The 14,192-nt window shown below is 38.7% G+C and overlaps 1 protein-coding gene across 21 annotated transcripts in view; it reads right to left on the reverse strand.

Annotated features, from left to right (window-relative positions):
* Positions 1-14,192, reverse strand: part of NUMB (NUMB endocytic adaptor protein) — a 92,173-nt gene that overhangs the window by 44,241 nt on the left and 33,740 nt on the right. Inside the window, exons 2-3 of one of the 21 annotated variants that reach the window (XM_074542940.1) lie at positions 7,164-7,245; positions 6,621-6,726 (exon numbers count right to left, since the gene is read on the reverse strand). The exons of 18 other annotated variants lie outside the window; for them this stretch is intronic. The gene's annotated coding sequence lies outside the window, so the exon portion shown is untranslated. Of the gene's footprint in view, positions 1-756; positions 938-6,620; positions 6,727-7,163; positions 7,246-14,192 lie in introns of those variants that run through there. 2 more of the 21 variants (XM_074542938.1, XM_074542941.1) reach the window with 2 other exon arrangements.

Genomic DNA, 14,192 nt, shown 5'->3' on the forward strand with positions numbered 1-14,192 from the left:
AATAATTCTATAATAAAAACAGCAGAGAAAAGCATATGGAAGAAGGGTAAAAAAGCCACCGTAATTATAAATAGCAATGCATGTGAATTAAGTCATTATTACTGTCTAGGAAAGGTCATAACTCATTTTTAGTCCTCCAAAAATTTAATTGTCAAATAAGCAAACAGTAGTAAGAATTATTATGATTATTAAATTATTTATATTTCAACATTAATTATTATTAAATTACTATGAAAGAATTATTATGAAAGGAGCAGTGCAAAGCAAGCAGGATGCTGCAGCATAAGACCAGACTACACTCAGCTTCAATACCATATAGTTACTGTAGTTCATATACCCTTCCCTGAAATGAAACTGGAAGGTGCAGGGAAAAGAAGCAAGGATAAGGATGATGACAAGGACTACTTAATACCTTCAGCTCAAAGACAGATTAGATACATCCAAGGTCTTCACCTAGGAAAACAAATTTTCCCGGGGGGAAAGCAACAACAATTACAATATCATAATGTTAGAAAATAAAAAGGGAACGATAATTTTCCAATTCTTATATTGTAGGAACTCTGAAAAAGCAATAGAATCCTCCAGTCCAGGTTTTAATAAAATAGTGTTTCTCTTCATGATAGAAAATCAAACAGCACAATTCCTAGGTCTGAGAAAGTTTAAAAACTAAAAATAGAAAGGAATTTTTAAAAACAAATCCCCAAACCACCCAGATTAATTATTTGATCAAAACTTCCTAAAGGTATTGGAACCTACAGCGGCGGTGGTGCAGCCATCCATTTAGGAAATCACCCAGTCCCATTTGACCAGCTGGGAAGTCTTGCTTCACGTCTTAATCTTCTATTCTTGCCAGGATCCAACACTGACAGTATCAGAGAGCATTACTGCGCTGTGAAGCCTTTGTTGTGGAGCAGCCCAGCTCCCAGGCTGGTGTCCCTTCGGGGCCCGTCCAGCTGGCCACACCTCCGCGTGGCAGCTGTCACAGCACGGCCGAGACCTGCCCACACCCCACGGCCGCAGCAGCACCGAGAGCCGCCTCACTACACTGAAGGGATCTCCCTCTCCAAAACACACACAGAAGCAGGAGATTTTAGAGCTCAAGACATTTAAATGAAATCAATTTGGATATTCCAGATAGCTCACAAAATTTGAATTATTGTGGCAACAAGCCATGGGCACATTTAGTCAGTCTCAATTACAAAATGAAAATTAGCCTAACTGCCACGATGTGTGCCATTCACTGGGTGACAGATGACTCCCTGTTACAACATTGCTGTGCTGGGCTCAAGCACTCCAGTCAGTCACTGCCTGGCAGCTGTTACATGGCAGCTCAAGATACTTCAATCGCTCCCATCCTCCACAGCTAAACATAATTAAGGCCCTCTTATCTGTGGGTTTTCTTCAGCTTGTTCACGCTAAATCAACCACACTTTTGACTGCAGCCAATGCAAAGAAGGAGGAGCGAGAGTGACAGAAAAGGCATTTTTAATATTAATTTAAAAATCAAATGAAATTGTGAAGAGTTGCAACAAGCTTTTGTGAAAAAGTAGCGGGTTTTAATAATACAAATGAGCCCAGAGAAAAGATACAGTAATTTTTTCTGGCTGTCAGGATATCAGAAAATCACCTGATCATCCCTCATTAAGCCCAACAACAGAAAAAGTTCACTTTCATGAAAAATATAGGCAGAATGTTTTTAGGAACCCACTCTGGTGTCCAGCACTGCAACTGTGGTTGACTTCTAAGAACATAAATTTTTCTTTACACGAATCTTATTTATTATAGTAGGAATTATTGTATACATTTGTACACCTATCCAGTGCAAGTTTTCAATTGTTCCATAACACTTTTCTCATAATAACCCTTTACAAAGCATTACAAGGAACTAATAGAATTTCCAAATCCATTTGCTTTACACAAATGTAAGCAAATCAGAAGCTAGCTTAACAAAGTCAGACACAAGCTGTAAATACTTTTAAGCACACAGAATGCAATGCTTTTTGAACTCCCTCACCAGTTAAATACCTTTAAAAATATTTTGTATCCTCTCCAGAGTCTAATATGAGCCACGTGTTTCATCAGCCACACAACTCACAAAACATTTAAGGAATCTGTCACCATACTCCCTGTGAGAGGTGTCTAAACAGGGAATTCCAACACAATTCCAGCTTTCTGGTACCATTTTGTATATAGACAACTAGCATTCCTTATGATGACATAGCACGTAAAACCTCACTTCATCCCTAATGCTTCCCATGTCTGCTTACTGCAAAGCCTTGAGATCTACGCAAACTTCAGTGATTAAAAAAATTATATATAGCAACATAACTGAAAAAATATCTTTTATAAGTATTTACCTTCATAAAATCCTGATGTATGTAATGTTAGGAATAAAACATTCCCCAAATCCAAGTGTAGCACAATCAGTTACCAGAACAATGTTCATATGACAGCAGCAAGAACTCGTTCACTTGGTGACTTACTGTCCCACCTCCATCTCAGATTCTCCTATAGTACTTTTCTTAAAAATCCCTCTCTCTTGAAGCTATAACCATGACTCCATGGATATTAAAAAAAAAAAGAAAAAAGGAATCTATGGCCTGAAATAAATGGGAGATGATAAAAGTGATTTGGTCAAGTCCAATTTGGGTGATAAAAGGTTTCATGTGGAACTTAATGTCATTTTCTCTCTGTACCTCACAACATAATATTTTTTTAGATAATTTCAGTGTTTCTGTTAAAGAACAAGCCCCCTATCTGGAATCAGTACTCCATTATACCAATTTGCCACAACTCCAGTCAAGGCTGGATTTTTCTTTATTCATGGCAACAGACCTGAAGTTTCTCAGACTTTTGGCAAAACCTTTCATCTTACTAATTTCAATGTTTGCATATTTTAATTTGAGGTAAGAGGTGAGAGGAGGGAAGGGGTGAACTCCACGGAATTACAAAGAAGGATGAATCCATCAGTCTGCATTCAAGGGTTGAGGTTATATGGAAGAATTCCAAGTAAAGTTTTTCATGTCTGCTCTTATAAACAGATGCATACTTCCCTCCCCCACTCCCTTTTCCTATCACTTGGCATTTAAAGCCTTTTGCTTGTAAGGATAGTAATGCTGGACTTTATGGAGGCTGTAGATAGGAATTAAACTGCTACAAAATTTCACAGGCACTGTTTTCTTAAACACTGATAATAAACTCTCAGACATTTCCTTCCACAGAAGTTACCAGATTTCATGATGGTCATTAAAATTAGTAAGACATTATTTTTGACCAGCAATGATACTTTTGAATCCACAACCGCTTGCTCAGCGAGTATTATCACACAAAGCTTCAGATATCAATAAATCCCGCAGTTCCTCTCCAGACTGTTTTTTTTTTTACTGCCATTAAACTCAGTGAAGAGAAAAGAAAGTTCACTTTAAGTATATTTAACAATGAAAATGTATTTCTCTAAATAAGTAACTCTGTATACATCCAAAGAGATGGTTACCCTTTTCATCTAAAATCAAATTAATGATTACAAAATTCCTTCAAGATAATGAAGTTTTTTAATGAAAGCTTTAATTAAGAAATGGAAGCAATATGTTAATTTCTCTAACAATCTAGTCAAAATATTTAGTCTTTCCAAGACCACAATAGGATTTTAATTCGAGCCTGTAAACAATACTTAAACCAGTTCATCTAATATAACACTGCTGGGAGGGGGAGGGGGGGGAGTATATTATGTGAATTTCATGTTGCTACCTGAGACAGACTGCTCCAAACTGGTAGAACTGCTTCACCTACCAAACCAACTGCAAGAACTCACATCAGCATTTCACCTTCTGGTCAAAACTAAGTCTATGGTAATTCAGAAGGTGAAGTCTCAGAATACAATGGACTAGAATATAATAGATTCAGACTTACTGCACCACCTTCCTGGTGATATAATATTGGGATCTTAATTCAACTTTTTTCTGTTACCTTTCTCTTCCCCATATTAATTCTGCTAGCATGATAATTTTATCTCTTTCAAGATCAGCACAGAATTTCTGCTACAAAAAACAACCATGCATTAAAAGCCAAGAACAAGCCTTTGCATGTGGGCTTTCTCCACAAGCTACACTCAGATCTCAAAATTATTATTACTAATAAGAAAAGGCCAGAACGCACATTCTAACACAGAGAGTTTAAAATAACCTTCATGTGATAATGAAAAACCTCCACTGAAATTGTCTGTAGAATTTAGAAATTAAGATCAAAACTGTTCCCATACTCTTAGTGAAGTAAGACACAGAATACTCAGAGAGATGAAGTTAAACCAACCACTTTAAAAGTTAACCAATCATACATTAAAAGACAAAGTTACGACATACACCTCAAAATGCCAGTGCTGCCTCTCAGGGTCCCAGTTTACCTATACAAGGAGCTAAGACTATCACCCTCTTCCATAAATACCAAAATCCTATAAATTTTCACAAAACTGTCTCACTATTCCTCATTAACAGCTCCCCCACCCAGCTGATTCTAAACTATTTTGTATTTTATTTTTATAAAATAAAAATATTTAATTAAAATATATGTTTATTTTAGCCTCAATATGGAAATAAATGGTTAATTTAATATTATGAGTAAGAAAAGATCATGGAAAGGTGTTTTTATTTCAAAAGCTTCAAATGAAGATATAATTACAAGCAGTATATACTGAATTAAGTCAGGAGCAACTCAAACCATCAGTAAAACATTCTATCAGCTAGGGCTGATAAGAACTACAGAAATATCGCATATTGCACCCATTAATTCTCTTTAAAATAAGCTGCCATCTGAGACACGGACAAAAAGACCATGTTCATTATTCAAACATTATTCAGATGTTCATTATTCAAACAAATTGAGCTTTTGACCATCTTGTTACAGTTGTTCAAACCCAGGAAAAAAGTTCAATATTAACATCACCCCCAACTAGAGAGGTTTGTAGTTTTTTCCTGGTTTAGAAATTAACATTCCTCACCCCCATCATGATCTTGAGCAAAGTAGGATGCTGTCTATCGTATGTATGATCACAGCTGTGTTTCCTTGAGAAGGTGAAATGCATTCCACAGCAGCGTGGCAGGTCATGTTCCCCAGAGGGAGATCAGGCTGCCCACAAGTCAGTACAGCACCGCAGGCAGGGCTGCCAGCAGCAGGGGCAATTCAGCAGCTCCAGTGATGCCAAAGAGCCCTCATGAACACACCAGTCTGACTGAATGACCTCAGCTAGGCCAGAACTGTGAAACCCACAGATGTCTCTCACCTTTCTAAATCAAGTGTTGTTCACAGTAAAACAGCTACAATGATCTGCTGCAACACACAGAGTTTGGTGGCAGAAAGAGACAGTCACAGAAAGTGCACTGCCCGTAAGTAACACATGCTGGAAAACCACATTGCTGCAATAGCCTCTTGAATCATACAGCACCTGACATCTTCTTAACTTTAAACTGCTTTGCAAAAGAACAAGAAAAGTCAAACAGGAAATAATGAGGAAAATTTGTCTTCATTCTCAAGTCCATCAGAGCAATCAATGAAGCCTCAACCTCAGCAAAGACAGAAATATCACCTGATGGCCCTGAAATCCTGCACCCAAAGGCAGCCTTTCCACATCTGCAGCATATGCACTTCTACAAGTCACTCCTCAAAAACCAGACACAGCACAGAGCAAGTGGCAGAAGGTAACCAAGGCATCACTCACATGAATTTTCCCTGAATAATTCATATTCTACCATTGCCATATTCTGCATTGCCTGCTGATGAATGTGGACAGTGGCAAGCAACAAATTTCTCTCCTCATATCAGTGAGTTTGACATAAAAGCAGTATGAGCTCTACAGGTGGGGCAAGTAGGAAATTGTGCTGCTGCTACTGCCCAGGCTTACAGATGAAATCATGTCCCTTGTCTTGCCATCTTGGTATGGAGAACACCACCCTGCTTTCATAAAAGACAGCTGCTTCTTGGGGTGGCAACTGAGCTGGGCAAGAGAAGACAGGATGAAGAGGAAGGCAGCCTAAAAATGCCTGCAATGGAACAGCTGGCATGTGGCATCAAGGCAGGCAGGGACTCAGTGAAAAGGACACTGAACATTGTGCTGCCAGATTCACACAACCATAAAAGTCACAACTGTGTTATCTTCACCAGCAACTAGTCACAGAGTCCACTGATTTGAACAGCACCTCCATTATTCTGGCAGGAGACTGTAGCACAATTACTCCATTCATATATCACCATCCTTAACAGTATGCCCTGCCTTCCGTTTCTGAGTTTTCTCTTATACAACAGGCAGCTTATAGGACACTGACAATATAGATAACACCATTTAGAATGCTATTAAAATTAGGTGGGAGACAACACCACCTTCCTTCACAAGGAATCAATTATACATTCCTTAATTACAATTCCTCTACATATATTAAACTTCACCTTATTTATTTAGTGACTTGGTGACATAGGTACTGAACTGAGGTAGAAAGTGAGCTTATTCCACTCTAGGAAATCACATCTCCTAAGAAGCTGGCATACTGTGCCACTGAGATGAGCTCAGTTGGCTGGAGTGTGTTACCAATAATGCCAAGGCTGCAGGTTCAGCTCCTATATGGGCCATTCACCTAAGAGCTGGTCTTGATGATCCTTGTGGGTTCCTTTCAACTCAGAATCTTGGGATAATCCCTCCTTGCTGGCAAGTTCTGGACGAGTCGATCTTGACTACAGCTCCTGGAGGACCAAGCATCACCTTATGTCACTTTGAGATTACCAAAGGCACACATTTCACTTGGCCAGAAAACATCAGTGCACATGGCAGAACTTAAAGTCCGCTCAAACTGCACCATTCCTCTGGCAGCTTTAGCAATCTTCACACCTGGTTAGCTAATGACAATTGGTGTCTTGCAAAAATACATCAGCACAACTATAGGAAACCAAAGGCTGTCTACAGCAGAATGGCTAAGGCTCCCTACCTGCACCATCAAGCACTTGTTCATACCTCCCATTCATTCTCAAAGGTCAGATTTCATTCCAAAGGCTGATTGTCCATCAGGTGCACTGCAATTATCTATGTTACAGAGACACCCTCCTACTCTGCTTATGGTTTGCACTACATCTTCCCAGCTCTAACTCCACCCCCTGAGATCATCTACACAACAGCATCTTACCTGCAGCTCTCTGAAGCTGCACGCATCACACCAAACAACCAGCGCAACTAAAGGCAGTGGTCTCCTTCAGTGGTGCTACTTCCTGGAAAAGGAAAGAATTCTCAGACAACAACTACAAAACTCATCTCTCTATAAGAGATTTTTTTCAACATTATAGCAGTCTAATCACTGCAGTAAGAGATGCTGAAAGCCTTTATATAAAGCCTTGCTACAAGCATAAATACACAGCTTTGCCAGCACTGAGACTTGAAAAGTTGGATCCCTATATCACAAACTTAATCTATAAAGTAGGAGCAGAAACAGCCAAGTAGCTTTTACATATATTTCTCTGACCAACTTAGTCTCATGACAGTGAAATTGTGCAAATGTCTATAGGCAATTGAATCACATGCCTCAAAAGAGGGCTGTTGCAAGCCACAAACCACTTTTTCTCAAATTTCACACTAACCAGATTTAAGAGTAACACCAAATTGACATTTTTCAGTGGTAAGGCAAAGTTGATGAACTCACAAGTATCACCAAAAAAGATCAATCATCAATGCAATAACATGTTCTTCAGATATTTACATTCAGTATTTTACATAAAGAAGGCTTCTTCAATGAAATCTATCAATTTGCAACTGTAATAGCTATTTTCAAGGGCAGCCTATTTAAATGACTCCTTTTTAATTAAGGATAAATTAAGTATTTCATGAATTCAGAGTTCTTATATTGCTCCCTCAGTGTCTGTAAGAAAACACTCTACAAAGGAAGGGACAAAAATCACGTTCTCCTTTTGCACTTCTCTCTGTTGTGAAATACACCCTCTAAGGTTGACCACCATCACTGTTTACACAGGGATTATATAGAAACATCTTTATAAAGGACACAGTGTCTGACCACACAAAGTGACAGAAGTTCCTCAGCCCTTCCAAGTCTCAAGTCTGAGCGATGACAACACGATAAAGTGACAACAGTTTCCAGGACACTCATATTCATGTTGCCTATTGGAAGTTCCTTATCACCAGAAAGGGTTGCAGTCCATGCATCATGGCTGACAGCTACTGTGGGTTTTTCCATGTTCAGTTTCTTTCCTGTACTTGGTCCTTCTGTTTTCACGTTTAACTCAAGGCTGAGTCCTTTCTTGGTCCATCAACTTGAATTTTAGAAGTTTCTTAAGATGAAACATTACAATCATTCTGACTGGAAGTAAACTTATTAGTGGTACAAGATGAAACCTCCAAAACCCTGAAACTACAGCAGAAAGAACGGGATGAAATTCAGTGTGCCCTGATTCTAAACCCCAAAGCTGACAAGCAAGCACAACTACATAATTTTCTATTCCCAATATTTTGAAATATCAAGTTAGTGATCTACATAGGCCTTTTTTATCATCATAGAACATCTCTCTCCCTGAATCCTTACAAAAAAAAGAAGAACTAAAGATGAAAGTGACAGAGTAACTTCAGAGTCTGGAACTGAATGCTTTTCATAGCCTCTAACATGAACTTCTAAAATGCAACAGGCTGCTGTAACAAAGCCAAGATAACTGAGGTTATCTTGGATTGTCCTCCAGCCACACCCAGGAATGCAATGCATGCCAAAACTCCACAGTTGGTCACAGACACGGGCGCAGGAGAAATCGCAGTGCGCTCCGAGTCAGTTTCTCACCGCTGGAATCAGGCATTTAGGCGGCCTTGCTATAAATATCCAGTGCTGGAGGTACAGGAGGAGATTGGAGCCATATGTGGGAGACCCAAATACCACTTACACACCGAGCAAAGCTCCAGCAACACAAAATTAAGGAAGAAGAGGAGATTCAGGAAATGGCCTCCTTTAAGGCATACAGTCTGCATATTCTGAACTCTCACAGAAACAAAGCAATCAAGAAATAAGGCAAGGAAAGAAATCAGAAGTTTGGGCTACAGAAAAATCCCCCTTGTATATTATCATCCAATCCTGTTATTGAATTTATGTTTTCTACAAAAAACCGTGAAATTTGTGTGAAAAACCAGATTAACTAGTAAGGCAAAAATTCCAAAAGATGTGAGTGACCACGTAAGCTAACTTCACAAAACATACCTAAAGTCTGCCCAAGCTTAAGATCATATTCATAGCTGAACATACATGTGGATCTGCTCCAGTTTTGGCAGTTAAATTGTCTTACTCCCTTTTTCTGTTGTTTGATGGGAAGGGGAGGATGTTTTTCTACTAAGAACATTTTTACTTTTCAAAATATTCTCTATAGGTGAATATTCTCTATCCTTTTCTACTCAAAATATTCTCTATCCTTTTCTACTAAAGAGGATTTTTAAAATTTTGTTACTGCTACATTCCTCTTCCAGAAGGCACCCTGAACTTACAAAACAATAAATATCTGAATAGAAGTTTTAAAATTGTCTTACATTTCACAAGAATGAAGACACCTACATCAAATTTGTAAATTTTTTCCTAAAGGGGTAGAGGAGTTTGGGTGATGCAGAACAGGGTTACTTGACATACTTATTTCCCTGATACTGGAAAGAAGGCTAGAAAGCATTCCTAAAATATTTGATAGTCTTGAGATTCACAGTAGGAGACTGTATTTCCTGCTGGATAACAGTATTATGTTACACATAAAAACGACTATGTCTGTAAAATTAAACAGCTACAACACGTGAAGCTCTCAGCAGAGCTGTTCGGTTTGAAGGGAGACTCCAGAAGGGCCCAAGGGACTTGCAACAAACCAGCAAGAGGGATGACTGAACACCTCTGTAAAATCTAAGTATCCCAGGTTGATGACCATTGTGTGAAGTTAATCTATGCTCACTTTGGTACAAAATCAGAACCTAGATCTCTGACTGATTCTCCTTTATAAAATTAATTAAGAAAAAAAAAAGTGCTTTTTGTAGATATAGTTACCAGAGACTGGGAGCAGGCAATGTGTGTCAGTATTACTGACTAAGCATCATGTCCTAGGTCTGAGAAGGAAAAAATTAAGGAAATAACTAAAACATGAATAAAAAGGCATTGCTGGTATAGCTATTGCTGTGTGACATCTTATCTAGCCTTTATAGTGACTGGCATCAGAGAAAAAATAGATTTTGAGTAGAAGTCTGAATATTAATAACATCAGCTTAATGAATATGATGTTTAAAACCAAATCCAAGCAAGACTCAAGTCTTCAAACTAGAGAAACATTTAAACTTATCTACTAAAAACACTGTAAGAACACACGTTGTTTATTTACACTATATTGCATTTCAAAAGTTCAAACTTTCAGCGTATCAGTAACTAGTAACATTTTCTGAATCTATTTTAAGTGGCTAAAGATTCTCCCTATGCAAACAATTACAGGGACTTTTTAAAGATCTCACTGAAGTTAAAGGTCTAGGTTGAGATGAGTTCCGAGAACATGAATAGCACTTCTACACAATGTTCTCAGTTATATTAACATACACATTTTGAAAAGGAATAAATGTCCTGAGGATGTCCCACAATTTATTTATAATATTTCATAGAATCTTTCAAATTCGAAAGCTCACAAAATTTTAAGATTAAAAGATGTGGTATTCAGTTTTTAAGAAATGATGGAGAAAGCTTAGTTCAGGGAATAAACAGATTACACAACCAATCAAAGAAAGGAGAACTGACAGAGTACACTGTTGATTTCAAACAAGTGCTAACAAATAGCTCCTTCAATAATTTGAATCCAGTCCACCCAGCATTTGAGAACTATAAGACATTCACTGTTACCCTATAGTATTAAGTCATTGGTTTCCATAGCACTTTACTTACCATTTGGGAAAAAGTCTGTTGTTGTAAGGACTCCACAGATTACTACCCATACAGACTTGGTCATTTACACTACAGACAAATACAGATGATACAGTTCCCCAAAATTCAGAGCATGAAAAGGTAAAGTTCTGCAAGAGAAGGAGGCAAGGCAAGAATGTAGCTGTGACACAGGATTCGCTGGACAGGCTGCCCTGAGACACTCCCTGCAAATTCTCTTCACCACCCACGCCCCCTCACATTAGGCATCCAGACATGACATGCAGCAGGAAGGGCCTGGACAGCCTTCGCTGTGGGCAGGTACACTGGAACACTCTGGGAAACCTAAACCAACTGCACATGGCCCCAAAGGCTACAGCCAGGGTACCCAACTCAATCTGGGAAACACTGCAGCATACACAAACCAAAGCCACCTTCAGCTGCCTTGTTGTGCACAGGTTCTGGTAGTGCCTGCATCAGTTCTGACACTTCAAAGCAAACATTTTCTAACAAGCTACTACAGTCCTAATACCTTAGGACAACTCAATCAGAAGCAAAAGCTATATCAGAAGCAACAGCTATACCCTGCTATAGAAGCTAGCACATCTTATTGTGACTGTCACTTATTACATTCCACCAGAGCACCAACTGACACAACCACATAAAATTAAAAACATAATCTACCAAAAATTTTCTTTTAATCTCTGCAGTTAATGTGGTCATGAAGTCCATCCTTCTGTGACAGAGGATGAAAACCAGTGAGTTTTAGGAGGCATCAACAGTCCTCCACTTGGGTACAACAACTTCATGAAACCTTCAGCACCACCCTGCCTTTTCTGCAAAGCCTGAGCAATTGCATCACTGGGCCACTGCAGATGCCTCATTTCCTCTGCGTCTTCAAGGCTTATGCAAGGTTTTACGAGCTCCAGCTGTGCTCACTGATAACATAAGAAAGCTTGTAAAAAACATCTGAGAAGGAGCAGGGTAAGGCCCAGAGTGAAACATTTGGGAATGTACAGCATATAGTATGTTCAGTTCCATAAAATGAATTTAGTGTTATTCCTGAATCCTGCTTTCACTCATTCAAGTTTGTCTTTGTGACTGGCAGAGCTACTTTACTCTTCAGTGCACACCTATAAAAATAACTGTGCAGACAGGATCCCAAGGTGTACTAATAGAACAGTTACAAGCCTAGACAGCAGGAAGTTTCAGACTATTCCAAAGGAGCTTAATACTTAATGGAAGCATAGAGGCCTACAATTACACAGCTAAGTCCCAATATATGTTTTTTACAAAATTAGAGCTGGAAAAATTCACCTGTCCTGAGAAGGAAAGAACCCAATGCCAGAAGAGAGATAGAGACAGCCAGGATGACATTTCCAGAATTTCTCCCTTCAGCCTTGAACTACAGAAGCCATTGGTGGTTTTTACACCTCTTGAACTCCCACAATATATTCAGTAAACATGGTTTACCTCGCCAGCAAAGACTAGAGCAAATATCCAGAATAATATATTATTAAATATAAATATATTATTAAATATAAATATTCCAGACTCTGGAAAGGGAGTCTACAAATACTCAGAGATTTTTTTTTTAAATAAATGTCAGAAAATATAACACACACACCCCCAGTTTGGTTATACGTACCATGGTTGTTTGGTAGTTTTATATGTTAGCTTCTGCCATTTTTGTCTGTTTTTTTAAAACAAACTTATTTCTATCATGCCAAGTACAAACTAATGCATGTATATGGGACTAAAAGCAGACAACCATCACTCCCACTCAGAAAGTAAAAGGGAACTGGATTAACCTGAAAACATGCAGTCAGAATCCCAACCTGAAATATACTGCAAAATTTACATAGATGGCAATTGTGGTGGCCAAGGGCAGGGAGGGAGAGAAGTACTAAGTATTTTTTCATTTGAGAATCCAAAATTCTTGCAGTTACAGAATTTTAGTCGACTGTTAGGCAACACTGCCTGACCACTTCCCAAAACTTGGGGCAGCAAACATAGTGACTTCAAGATGACATATTTATAGCACACAGAACCCACATACAGCCACTAATTCTATAATTAAACACTAAAACAAGATGCTATTATGAACACAATGTCTCTGGCAACGTACCACATTCAGATGGACGCTGAAATATCTTCTGGATAATTGAACTCGATCTAATCAGGAGTTGGTATTTCCTGGCCAATGATGACTAACTCTTCTAAACCATCATTAAGTATCAGGAAATACCCACCCCCAACATCAATCACTATCTAAACATACACCAAAGTATCATGTTTTGAACATCTTCACTCACAGATAAATACCATACAGGCAAAAGTGAGGGGAAGAAAAACCCTTTCCACCAGTCTTCAAGTAACCAAAATAAAAAGTCAAGTCCTAATATTAATAACAAAATGTGAGTTGGGGCCAGATCTCCAGCTCATTTGTACAGTTTCACAAGATAACATTGGGCTCTTCCACGGTTATCTCACTCCCTTCATTCATACATTAAAATGCTACCAGAATTAAACTGATCCAAACCACAACTATGGGATGGGGGGTTAGAGAAGAGCTTGCACAGTACTGAGAGTAGTTTGTACAGTGGGGACACTGGTCTTGCACATCTCTGCTGTGCCCTTCCCTCTCAGCTTCCATGTGCACTGTCCTGCTGCATCAACCAATTCCAGTCGTCAGCAGCCCATGAAAACAAACAGACCAAGGAGCCTCAGTGCAAACTCCAGCCTAAAGAAGCCATGCCTTTCCATCTCCATTTTCTGTTCCATTAAAAACAGCAGAGGAAAGAAAGCGCTTCTTAGCTAAAAACAAAGAAAGAAAGAAAAAGAACCCATGGTAAGTGAAAGACAACATCACATTTATATTCAGGAAGACTCAGGAGTGGACAGTTGTCCTCTTCATTTCTGTAGAAACCAGAATTAAAGGTTCTCAGTAGGAAAGTCACAGCTCTAATCCCCTGTTCCCCATCTCCCTGAAGGCACTAATAGAAAGTTTTCGTCACAGAAGTCAACACATCGCTATGTTGTGAATATTAAATCTAACCCAATAAGACTGCCATGATTTCCTCTCCTATCCTTTTTCCATCTTTTTTCCCCCTTTAAAGGCAAAAGATTTGCTTTACAACTGCCATAAGTGCACCGAAACTATTTTTAATTTACTTAGAATTACAAAATAATTTCATCCCTGATGAAATTGCTAGTTGATATTAATTATGCTACTCTTCTTCTATTAGAATTCTACATACTTACCTTAAGCTGGCAGGTGGTTCTCTGCAAGTCAAA

The sequence above is a fragment of the Zonotrichia albicollis genome, chromosome 6 (genome assembly GCF_047830755.1).
Source record: "Zonotrichia albicollis isolate bZonAlb1 chromosome 6, bZonAlb1.hap1, whole genome shotgun sequence".
NCBI classification, from domain to species: Eukaryota; Metazoa; Chordata; class Aves; order Passeriformes; family Passerellidae; genus Zonotrichia; species Zonotrichia albicollis.